The sequence below is a fragment of the Pseudorca crassidens genome, chromosome 1 (assembly GCF_039906515.1).
Source record: "Pseudorca crassidens isolate mPseCra1 chromosome 1, mPseCra1.hap1, whole genome shotgun sequence".
Lineage (NCBI taxonomy): Eukaryota > Metazoa > Chordata > Mammalia > Artiodactyla > Delphinidae > Pseudorca > Pseudorca crassidens.
The window spans coordinates 37,321,712-37,333,770 of NC_090296.1; the positions used below are offsets into that span (position 1 = coordinate 37,321,712).

At 40.7% G+C, this 12,059-nt stretch overlaps 1 pseudogene; it reads left to right on the forward strand.

Moving 5' to 3' along the window:
• The first annotated feature begins 3,829 nt into the window (after positions 1-3,829).
• On the forward strand, positions 3,830-4,822 carry LOC137225943 (retinal rod rhodopsin-sensitive cGMP 3',5'-cyclic phosphodiesterase subunit delta pseudogene; annotated as a pseudogene).
• The last annotated feature ends 7,237 nt before the right edge of the window (positions 4,823-12,059 follow it).

The following is a 12,059-nucleotide window of genomic DNA, read 5'->3' on the forward strand; positions in this document are numbered from 1 at the left end:
CAATCTACAGATTCAATGCAATCCCTATCAAACTACCAATGGCATTTTTCACAGAACTAGAACAAAAAATTTCACAATTTGTATGGAAACACAAAAGACCCCGAATAGCCAAAGCAATCTTGAGAACAAAAAACGGAGCTGGAGGAATCAGGCTCCCTGACTTCAGACTATACTACAAAGCTACAGTAATCAAGAGAGTATGGTACTGGCACAGAACCAGAAAGATAGATCAATGGAACAGGATGGAAAGCCCAGAGATAAACCCACGCACATATGGTCACCTTATCTTTGATAAAGGAGGCAGGAATATATAGTGGAGAAAGGACAGCCTCTTCAATAAGTGGTGCTGGGAAAACTGGACAGGTACATGTAAAAGTATGAGATTAGATCACTCCCTAACACCATACACAAAAATAAGCTCAAAACGGATTAAAGACCTAAATGTAAGGCCAGAAACTATCAAACTCTTATAGGAAAACATAGGCAGAACACTGTATGACATAAATCACAGCAAGATCCTTTTTGACCCGCCTCCTAGAGAAATGGAAATAAAAACAAAAATAAACAAATGGGACCTAATGAAACTTCAAAGCTTTTGCACAGCAAAGGAAACCATAAACAAGACGGAAAGACAACCCTTAGAATGGGAGAAAATATTTGCAAATGAAACCACTGACAAAGGATTAATCTCCAAAATTTATAAGCAGCTCATGCAGCTCAATAACAAAAAAACAAACAACCCAATCCAAAAATGGGCAGAAGACCTAAATAGACATTTCTCCAAAGAAGGTATACAGACTGCCAACAAACACATGAAAGAATGCTCAACATCATTAATCATTAGAGAAATGCAAATCAAAACTACAATGAGATATCATCTCACACCAGTCAGAATGGCCACCATCCAAAAATCTAGAAACAATAAATGCTGGAGAGGATGTGGAGAAAAGGGAACACTCTTGCACTGCTGGTGGGAATGTGAATTGGTACAGCCACTATGGAGAACAGTATGGAGGTTCCTTAAAAAACTACAAATAGAACTACCATATGACCCAGCAATCCCACTACTGGGCATATACCCTGAGAAAACCATAATTCAAAAAGAGTCATGCACCAAAATGTTCATTGCAGCTCTATTTACAATAGCCCAGAGATGGAAACAACCTAAGTGTCCATCATCGGATGAATGGATAAAGAAGATGTGGCACATATATACAATGGAATATTACTCAGCCATAAAAAGAAACGAAATTGAGCTATTTGTAATGAGGTGGATAGACCTAGAGTCTGTCATACAGAGTGAAATAAGTCAGAATGAGAAAGACAAATACTGTATGCTAACACATATATATGGAATTTAAGAAAAAAAAAATGTCATGACGAACCTAGGGGTAAGACAGGAATAAAGACACAGACCTACTAGAGAATGGACTTGAGGATATGGGGAGGGGGAAGGGTAAGCTGTGACAAAGCGAGAGAGAGGCATGGACATATATACACTACCAAACGTAAGGTAGATAGCTAGTGGGAAGCAGCCGCATAGCACAGGGAGATCAGCTCCGTGCTTTGTGACCGCCTGGAGGGGTGGGATAAGGAGGGTGGGAGGGAGGGAGATGCAAGAGGGAAAAGATATGGGAACATATGTATATGTATAATTGATTCACTTTGTTATAAAGCAGAAACTAACACACCGTTGTAAAGCAATTATACTCCAATAAAGATGTAAAAAAAAAAAAAAAAATTCTTTCAGGGTGACTTCCCGGCAGTCCAGTTGTTAAGACTTAGTGCTTCCACTGCAGGGGGCATGGGTTTGATCCCTGGTGTAGGAACTAAGATCCCATATGCTGTGTGGTGCAGCAAAAAGAAAAAAGAAAATCTAATCTGATTAGGACTTAAAAAAAATTCTTTCAAGAAGCAGAATATGATAAATAAAATAAATAATAAATACATTCATAAAAAATACTATCCTTAATTCTATATAGGCTGTCTTTGACTTAAAGTGATTCCACTTACAGTTTCCCACCATGGTCCCTACATACCTCTAGAACTTCCAGCAGGCAAAGACCAGTTGACTTCCTGAGCTGCTTGTGGTCTGAACCTTAGAAATTGTCTTCCTTGTGAGCGTAGCTCCTCTCATGTGCCCCCTCTAGCTTCTGGATACTTAAGCTATACAGCCATTGACCCCAAATTGAATCAAGGAATTAATTTTAGCACAGAAGACACGATGCAGTTGGTGACAAGCAAATAACATGGAACTAATAAATTCAAGTTGGCAAGCGAAGGATCCCTCAAGTAGGGTGCATTAGAAGCTTAGCTCTTGGTGAGAGCCTCCTGCTGGGTGTGGCAGCCACACCCCACACTTTTTGAATGACAACTTCAGTGTTGACTTGTATTTAATTTATGATCTCCCACAAGATTTTGTTTTCCTACCTGTTTTCTACTTGGGTCAAAACTGTTAGTTACCATTTTGTATTTAGGAAGTTTATTCTTCCTCCTTTGCTGACTCAGTATGTATGAATCCCTCTTTGATTTAATCTACTTTCTGATAATTCTGCATTTTTTCAAAGTTGAGCGATAATTGATAAATATCAAGATTGATTAGGCAACCTTAAGAAACTCAAATAATTAAAGCACGGGTAGTAAAGAACACAAAGTTATGGGATTAATCTTGTCATAAGACGGTTAGCCTTGGATTGGGCCAGTCTGATGGCTTGATAAATCTTCCCATTGTGCATGGGATGGACTGGTAAGGGAGGGAGCATGGGTCAGGCAAATCCGCCTCCAACACGTGATGACTGAGATGATGGAGAAAAACAGATCAGCTGTGCCCAATTTGTGTAACAAGGGCTGTTTTTTACCTTCATGGCACATATTTATTTCATTATCTGAGTTGTTGATGAAAATATTCAGGCATTGTTGTTGTTGTTTTTTTTTTTTGCGGTGCGCGGGCCTCCCACTGCTGTGGCCTCTCCCGTTGCGGAGCACAGGCTCCGGACGCGCAGGCTCAGCGGCCATGGCTCATGGGCCCAGCCGCTCCGCGGCATGTGGGATCCTCCCGGACCGGGGCACGAACCTGCTTCCCCTGCATCGGCAGGCGGACTCTCAACCACTGCGCCACCAGGGAAGCCCTCAGGCATTGTTTTCCTTTAGTTCACTGCTGTTTTGTCCTTGCCCTGGCCCACTTCTCTACCAAAACTTGCTCATAGGAAAGGAATTAATATTTGCTGCTTATATTTAACTATATTTCCCCCCAAATGAAATAACTTTGTTGCTTATTATGAAAATGTTCTATACGTATAAATACCCAAACATCATAGAAAAATAGAGAAGGAAGTAAGAATTACTCTTAATCCCACCATCTAGAAATAAGTTGAGATTTTTGGGAGTATCCTTCCTTATGTAAAATACTTTATTCCTTAGTCAAATGGAAATTATTTGATGGCTACTTTAAAAAAACAACAACAGTATGTCATGACGTCTTTATCAATAAATATAAAACCATATCATCACTTAACTGGCTACATAGAATTTATACGTGTGTCTACCCACTATACTTGATTTCATCAGTTCCATTGTGATGAATGTTGAACTAATTTCCAATTTTTCCTTTTAAAGAACATTATTGTAACAAACATCTAGTATGTTCTTGCTGTAAGTGTAAAATAATAGAAAGCTAGGAAGGAGAAGGGATCAGGAGCCGGAGCTGAGGGGAAAGAGGCCGGTCCGGGTCTGGGCGCTGCCGCTGCTCGCCCGAGGTCTGCAGGCGGGGCTGCGGCTCAGACCTCAGCTCCTGGGCACAGTCTACAAGGCTCCGCTGGGCCAACGTGGGAGAGCCGCAGTCAGCGGCCGCCGCATCATGTCAACCAAGGGCGAGCGGGCCAGGGAGATCCTGAGGGGCTTCAAACTAAATTGGATGAACCTTCAGGATGCTGAGACAGGGAAGATACTCTGGCAAGGAAAAGAAGACCTGTCAGGCCCTGGAGTGGAGCATGAAGCCCGTGTTCCCAAGAAAATCCTCAAGTGCAAGGCAGTGTCTCGAGAATTGAACTTCTCTTCAGCGGAGCAAATGGAAAAATTTCGCCTGGAACAAAAAGTTTACTTCAAAGGGCAATGCCTAGAAGAATGGTTCTTCGAGTTTGGCTCTGTGATCCCTAACTCCACAAACACCCGGCAGTCCCTGATAGAGGCAGCGCCCAAGTCCCAGATGATGCCAGCAAGCGTGCTAACTGGAAGTGTTATAGAAACAAAGTTTTTTGACGACGATCTTCTTGTAAGCACATCCAGAGTGAGACTTTTCTACATTTGAGAGAAGAATATGTGTGCATTTCAAGAATTCATTTTTTTAGGGGGAAGGAGGAAACTGTTTACTTTTTTCCTCTATACATTTGATTTTTGACACTTCACCCCTAATTCCCTCTACGGCAAAACCCACCTGCGGCCACCAGGGGACCAGCTCTGTGTAGGTACCAGATGGCTTTTTTCTCTCAAGCCACCATCTTCAATTGACCAGATTAAACTCCCAATCCCAGACCAGGGCAGAGGGCATGCCTCAACTCCTTCTTGGAGTAGACACGGGGACAAACACATACCACAAGCTGTTCCCGTCACCCTCCCTGCCTCCTTCTTGGGCCCTGCAGGCAACACATCTTCCTTTGGCCCCTGGTTTTGGGAAAATTCAAGTTCCTGACCCACGTTTAGTTTTTCCCTACCATTTCTATTTCATACATTCTCATACATTTAACTTGTAAAATAGACTGTGATATTATTGTTACATAGTGAATTAAAACATATGAATTAAAATAATAAAAAAAAATAATAGAAAGCTAGAGCTGAAAGAGTCCTTAGAGACTAGCTAGTTCAATGCCATCATTTTGTGGAAGAAAAACAAAGGCATAGAGAGGATAAAGGGGAGTAGAAGCCAGGTCTTCTGACTTTACATCTATTAATCTTTTCAGTCTACCCTACTACCATCTTTCTAAAAAATTGCTTGGCTATTAAAATGTCACTAAGTGGCACTGACTTTTTTTACTCCAGTAGCCAAAAGCCTGTGCCTTAAAACTTAACTCTTCCCAGGGTTATTTGCATTTTAATATTTGTTGTTAGTTATGCAATAAGTTAAAAGATTTATGTGTATATATATATATAATATATAAAATCTTTAGAATGAGGTCAGGGAATACCTCAAGTACTTGAAATTGTATGTGACAAGCTCCCACTTCAATTTCTGGCCATATTTGGTAGACGTGGGAGTTGAGAAATAGGTTTAGGCAGTAGTTGGGGTCTGTAACAGAATACTGATGCTCACTCACAGCTTTGAAACACTTCCAAAAGAAGGGTCTAAAGCTTTGGCTTATTTCAGTTTCTGCTATGGAAGGTCCGGAGCTAGATGCTTAATTAAGTGTATTTTGATGATTAAGATGATGATGGAATAGAACTAGCAGCACTGAGTTGTTACTTGTACACACTCAGCATAATTGGGGGCTAAATTCTTGATCTAATTATTGACTTAAAAAATTAGTCTATAATGTACATCATCTACATTAAATATCATGGGATCTGTTAATTTAAAAACCCATGAGAGGGACTTCCCTGGTGGCACAGTGGTTAAGAATCCGCCCGCCAATGCAGAGGACACGGGTTCGAGCCCTGGTCTGGGAAGATCCCACATACCAGGTAGCAACTAAACCCTCCTGCCACAACAACTGAGCCTGCGCTCTAGAGCCCGCGAGCCACAACTACTGAGCCCGTGCACCACAACTACTGAAGCCCATGCCCCTAGAGCCCGTGTACCACAACAAAGACAAGCCACTGCAATGAGAAGCCCGCACACCACAATGAAGAGTAGCCCCCATTGCTGCAACTAGAGAAAGCCCGCACGCAGCAACGAAGACCCAACGCAGCCAAAAATAATTAATTTATATAAAAAAATAAAAACCCACAAGATACTGCTTCCTAGATAAATAACTCTTTCATAAGGAAGGGATTTGGAGTTCTATGTGATTTTTGGACAATTACTTGAACTCTGAGTTTCTTGGTTTCTTTATCTGGCAATAAGGATAATGATAGCAATTTACTTCATGAAATTGAATAAAAATGATTATATGGCATTTGGCAAAAAGAAAATGATAAATCTTTTAAAAATAAAATTTGCCATACACAGAGGAAAATGAAGAATGGTGTTTTTGACAAGAACCAGTTACTCCACAGAATAAATCATGTTTGAATCTCTTGTAGTCTTTAAAGCATTCAAGAAATATTCAACAGAAGTTGAGCAGCTGCAGAAATATCCCACAGAATAGAAAATGAGATGAATTTGCAGAGGTAATGGAATCTTTCATTGCAGTATCTTTCCAAATTTTATTGAAAATTTCCCAAAGGTTTTGGTTAATACTATGAAAAAAAAATTGTAAGTTTGGAAACTGCTAACAAATTAAAGCAATTAACAAGATCATTTATGCTGGCAGTAATTATCACACAAACACAAAATTGTTTAATTGGTTGAATTGTTAGCACTCTAGCTGTCGTTCCTTGTTAACAAACTCGAGTTTTAAATTATATTTTCTCTCCTTGATTTGAGTTCCTGGCTTGATAAATATTTATAAAAGAAGAGAACAAAGGTTTCAGGTTTAGACACTTTTGATTATTCACATACAGACTATCCACTCTGTGGAGTACTCAAGACAGAGTGTTAATGTCAACACCAACTCACTGCATGTAATGCTTTTTGATCCACCTTCCTACGTTCTTAATCCTACGTGCTCAAGGCTTTGGCATACTGGAGCGTGGGGTTTGGAGTGGGGCCACTGCTCCAGGATGAAGTCTGAAAACGGCACTGAGAGGGTGGAGCAAACAGAGACAAAGTCCACAGAGCTGAACCATCACTATTGTATTTGCTGTACCTCATTATGAATGAAACACTGGAAGACGGCAGGTGAACTTGATAGTGGGTGTGAACATAAAACCTACTTAATTGACTTCATTTCTCATCCACAGACAGTAAGTTAGGTATGAATGTGCCAAGGTGGCCGAGGAGCTGGTGAAATTCAGACACAAATATTGCCAATTATGTCTCCGGGAATGTGAATTTATTTAAATAAATTTACTCAAACATAAATAGGAAAGTGATTCTCCTGTAAAGAGTCACAAATATATATATATATTTTTGTGTGTGTGTGTGGTATGCGGGCCTCTCACTGTTGTGGCCTCTCCCGTTGCGGAGCACAGGCTCTGGACGCGCAGGCTCAGCGGCCATGGCTCACAGGCCTAGCCGCTCTGCGGCATGTGGGATCTTCCCAGACCGAGGCACGAACCCGTGTCCCCTGCATCGGCAGGCGGACTCTCAACCACTTGCGCCACCAAGGAAGCCCACAAATATATATTTTTAAGCCAACTAGAAATGACTTTCAATTACCTACTTCTTTGGTTGGCCTCCAGAACTGCAACTCTCTTTTAGTTTGCATGATTTATTTGTTCATTAATTCACTTATTAACTCACTTACTCATCAGGCCTTTCTTAAGTACATCTTGCGTGTCAGGGGCTGTGCTAAGTGCTGGGAAACTTAAAACTGTATCCCGAAAGCAACAGGGAGCCTTTGGATGATTTAAAGTAGTGGAGTGATCAGATTTCTTTTTTAGAAAGTGTACTTTGGCTACTATGTGGGGGAAGAATTGAAGGAGAGTGAAACTGGAGAATGGGACAGCAGTTAGGAGATTTATAAGAAGAAATTCATGTGAGAAAAGATGAGGCCTGGGTTATGGACTGAATGGCCTGCACTCCAAATTCATATGTTAAAATGCTAGCCCCAAGTACCTCGGAAAGTGACCAGATTTGGAGAGAGAGCCTTTAAAGAGGTAATTAAGGTAAAATGAAATCATGTGGCTGGCCCTAATCCAATATGACTAGTGTCCTCACAAGAGGAGATTAGGACACAGACACACAAAGGAAAGACCATGTGAAGACAGAGGGAAAACATGGCCATCTATAAGCCAAAGAGAGGGGCCTCAGAAGAAACAACCCTGCCGGTAACTTGATCTCGGACTTCTAGCCTCCAGAATTGTGAGAAAACTAATTTTGTTGTTTAAGCCACCCAGTCTGTGGTATTTGTCATGGAAGCCCACTCAAACTAATACAGCCTGAACAAGGCACCTGCAGCAGAACATAAGTGCCTTCAGACACCAGTTTATCATCACACCCCAGTATAAGCCTGCTATTACATCTGCACGAGCTCACACCTCTTAGGTAATGGAAAATCTAATCCTGGAAAGCTCAGGCACAGCTATAGAAGGAAAGATGCCCATTTATTCCAAAGCCTGTTTAGTGCTTCCATGCTCTGGTGGATGACAGGATGTAAGTCTTGCTCTTCTGCTCCTTTCCATTATCGGTGGATGGAAATTTGAAATTGGTGTCACTTGCTCCTTTATAGGGAGGTCAGTTTGGTATTTACACACTCACTGCCAGTTTTCACATTCCTTGCAAGGACCATTCTGTTTGAGGCATCTGAAGGTGAAGTTTATTCCTTTGTCCTCGATGCCTCTATATTGTAAATGGTGGGCTTTTCAAATGGGTCCTCCTGCTGCTTTGTCTTTGGAAGTTGTGGAGACTGTGGTTCCCCTAGATGTTCCCAGAAATGGAACAGAAATTTCAGTTTAGTTTTATGAAATGCATCTCTTGGTGACAAGGTAAAGATGAAGGGAACTAATGTTTTTTGAGCTCTAGGCACTATTTCAAAGTTTTCTGTTCATAACCATGAGTTCTCGATTTTTCCATTGTTAGCAGACATTTGAATGAGGGGAACATTGGGTAGGGTTGGGTTTATTTGGTTTGGTATCTCTGTTTTTAAGTAGCTTTCTGATACATGTTCATTTCTAAGTCACAGTAGTCTTAAAATTTCAAACAAATAACTGGTTCTGTGATTCAGTAAAAATAGTTTGTAGGGGCTTCCCTGGTGGCGCAGTGGTTGAGAGTCCGCCTGCCGATGCAGGGGACGCGGGTTCGTGCCCCGGTCTGGGAGGATCCCACGTGCCGCGGAGCGGCTGGGCCCGTGAGCCATGGCCGCTGGGCCTGCGCTTCCGGAGCCTGTGCTCCGCAGCGGGAGAGGCCACAACAGTGAGAGGCCCGCGTACCACAAAAAAAAAAAAAAAAAAATAGTTTGTAGGATTAATTTAATTCAAGGCACAGGAAGCTAGTCTAGGCTCTATTTTTGGTTTATGATTTAATTTTTTCAAGTTCTTGGGTCTTAGAATCAAATCATAAGCTTTAAACTGTACATAAAACTGTAAACTGTATTTTAAAATCTTTACCCTGCTTTAAACTGCTTCTATTGAATCTGAAAATTCATATTTTTCTTCAACTCTGAGAAATTTTATTCTACTTTCTCCTTATTATCATCTCATCTGCTCTCTTTCTCTCCTTTTGTAACTTCTATTGGAACAGATATTGGAACTTGAGGCTCTCACCTCCATGACTTTCAACCATTCTCACAAACTTTCCATCTCCTTGCTTTTTGCCCTGTGTTTGGGGAGAATTTCTGTTTCCACTAATCTGCTCTTAACTTGATCAGTTCTGCTGATCAGCTAATGAATTTTAAACTTCAGAAACTACTTTTTAAATCTCTACGTTTTCTCACTGATTATTTTTCTTGGATACAATATCCTTTCAAATCTTGCTGAATAAAATTTAAATTCATTTAAATTTATCTTCTATTTTCTTTATTAACTTAGTTTCCTCTGATATTACTTCTTTGTTAGTTGCGTTTGGTGCTTTTCCTTCATGGTATTGGTTCCCCTCCGCTGACGAAATCTTTGGTGATTTTGATTGTCCAATCATCTTTTACTTGAGGATCGGCTTGCCTGTCTGTTCTGTTAATCATAGCCTGTCTTCAGGAACTGTGAAGGAAGGGCACAACATGCTATCCAGAGAGAATGAAAGTTCCCTATTACTTCTAGCGGTCAGTGTATACTTGGGCTCTGCCCCTCTGGTCCCGGGATCCCCGCTAACTTTATCCCACAGGCAAACATTTGGTACTTAAGGCCAGCAGGGGAGGGGACTCCTCAATGAATTATTCTATCCTAGGTTCCCCACTCCCCACCTCCTCTTGTATCCTTTGACTCTTGCTTGGAATTTCCCTAAACTATTCCTTCTCCTGAACCTGTTTTGATTTCCTCTAACTTTGTTTTTGTCTAGATCAGGTCCTGCCTCTCTCTTCTATATTTCAGGATTTCTTAAAAATTCCTGGAAAATTGATCACATTGTTTTCTTATTTCCCTGTGCTGTTAGATTTCTATTCTCTTTAAGACATATCTTTTTATGAGATTTAGGATGGAAGAGAAGGTAAATGCATGGGCTCAACCCACCATCTTGACCCAATCTCTACTTATTATTTTCTTTACTATCTCTAATTAATTATCAGATAATACAAGCTCAATGTGAAAAATTCAGAGAATATAGAAATAGAAAATGAAAGTTCCTTCTTGTGTCAGATTCCTCTAACGTCCTGACTTATATCCACTTCTCACCTATTGATTTTAGCTGGAGCTGGGTTGACAGTTCTGTGAGGGCTTCCTCTCACTTCCTGGTTAAGTAGAAGCCCCAGTTCCTGGCTGACAGCATCTAGTTTCAAATGCACACCTTCTCTCTGGCCCTAGAACTGCGGATTGCGTTAGGAGCTTGCTTGGTAGCTTGGAAGTGTGGGCTGTCAACATGGAATAGGAGGTTAGGGGGGCAGTCCCTTGACCACCCAGGATGAGGACCGATCTCCCACCTTTCTGATAGACAATTCAGGGAGGCTTTATGAACTCTTCTCAGGAAGTCCCTGCAGAATTAATCCCTGCTGCCCACAGCAATGACTTCAAATATGAACCCTTATATGAGCTTTTCCTTCTTACCTATTTCACTCTCCCCAGTTTCTCATTCCCACTCCCTGGGATCTGCCATTTTCCTCCCTCCTTATTTGACAATACCCTTTTCCTCTGTACTTCTAAACTTCCTCTCTCCCTCAGTCCTAATTTATCATTTCACTGTAACTCAATTAGCTGTAAAGCATGTGGGGATGCTGTCAGGATAACAGGCTCTGTAGCAAATGAGGTTGTATTGAATTATTTAGATTTCAGCTAAAGTGGAAATAACTAAAGCAGCTGAACAGGTTTGTAAAATCCTGGGGTAATCTGTCCACTGATTTGGTGTTTTTACCATATTAATTTTTTCTCGTGGTTGAAAATTATAAATTTTAAGGCTACAAAGAAATATATGTGTACAACTCTTCAGTTCAGAGCCCTAAAGCTAAGGAATTGTCTGTTTCATGTAGTATATAATTATGTAGCTGCAGAGCTGCAATTCTAGGGTATCATGAATTTATTTAATAACTTTATCCACACAAGGCTTTTAAAAAACACAAATACATAATTTCTCTCCATTTTTTTATTTCAAAAATAGAACAAAGATTTCTACTTGAGATATATGATAGTCTCAGCCTTTGAAGTTGGCCTGTTTTTCTTGAGTTTTCCTTGCCAGAATTTGGTTCTTAATTTTTAAATGAAAAAGACCTTGTTGTTTCTAACTCAGTAAAAAAACAAATGGATTCTTAAATGCTATCAGAAAGGGGGAAGGGTGGCTCACTGCTAATCTAATGGGTTGACCACAAATATTCTTCTATTATCTTCCCTCTATTACTAGTGTGTCTTGGGAAATTGAGCTTAATAAGGGCCCAGACAACAAGGTGGTAGTGTGGAGAGTTCTGTGGCTTTGTAACATCTGTGGAGTTTGCGCCACTTAGCACATCTCAATGTCTAAATGCCCACTCTCAAAAGAGGTGTGACTGCAGCAGGAAGTGAAGTATCTTTGCATATGTTCAATATATAAACTAAGCACGCACATCTGGCACTTAAACACCCTTTTCCTGGTGAATCCTGGAAAGCAGCATAATTATACTCCCAAGCAAATAACTCAGGTGTAAGACTGTTTCGTTGTTAAGAACACCAGGCATCACCAAAGTTAAAACTCTTCTCTCATCTTTGCGCTTTAAATCTCCACTGTCATCTCCAAAACACCTGAGATTACCTGG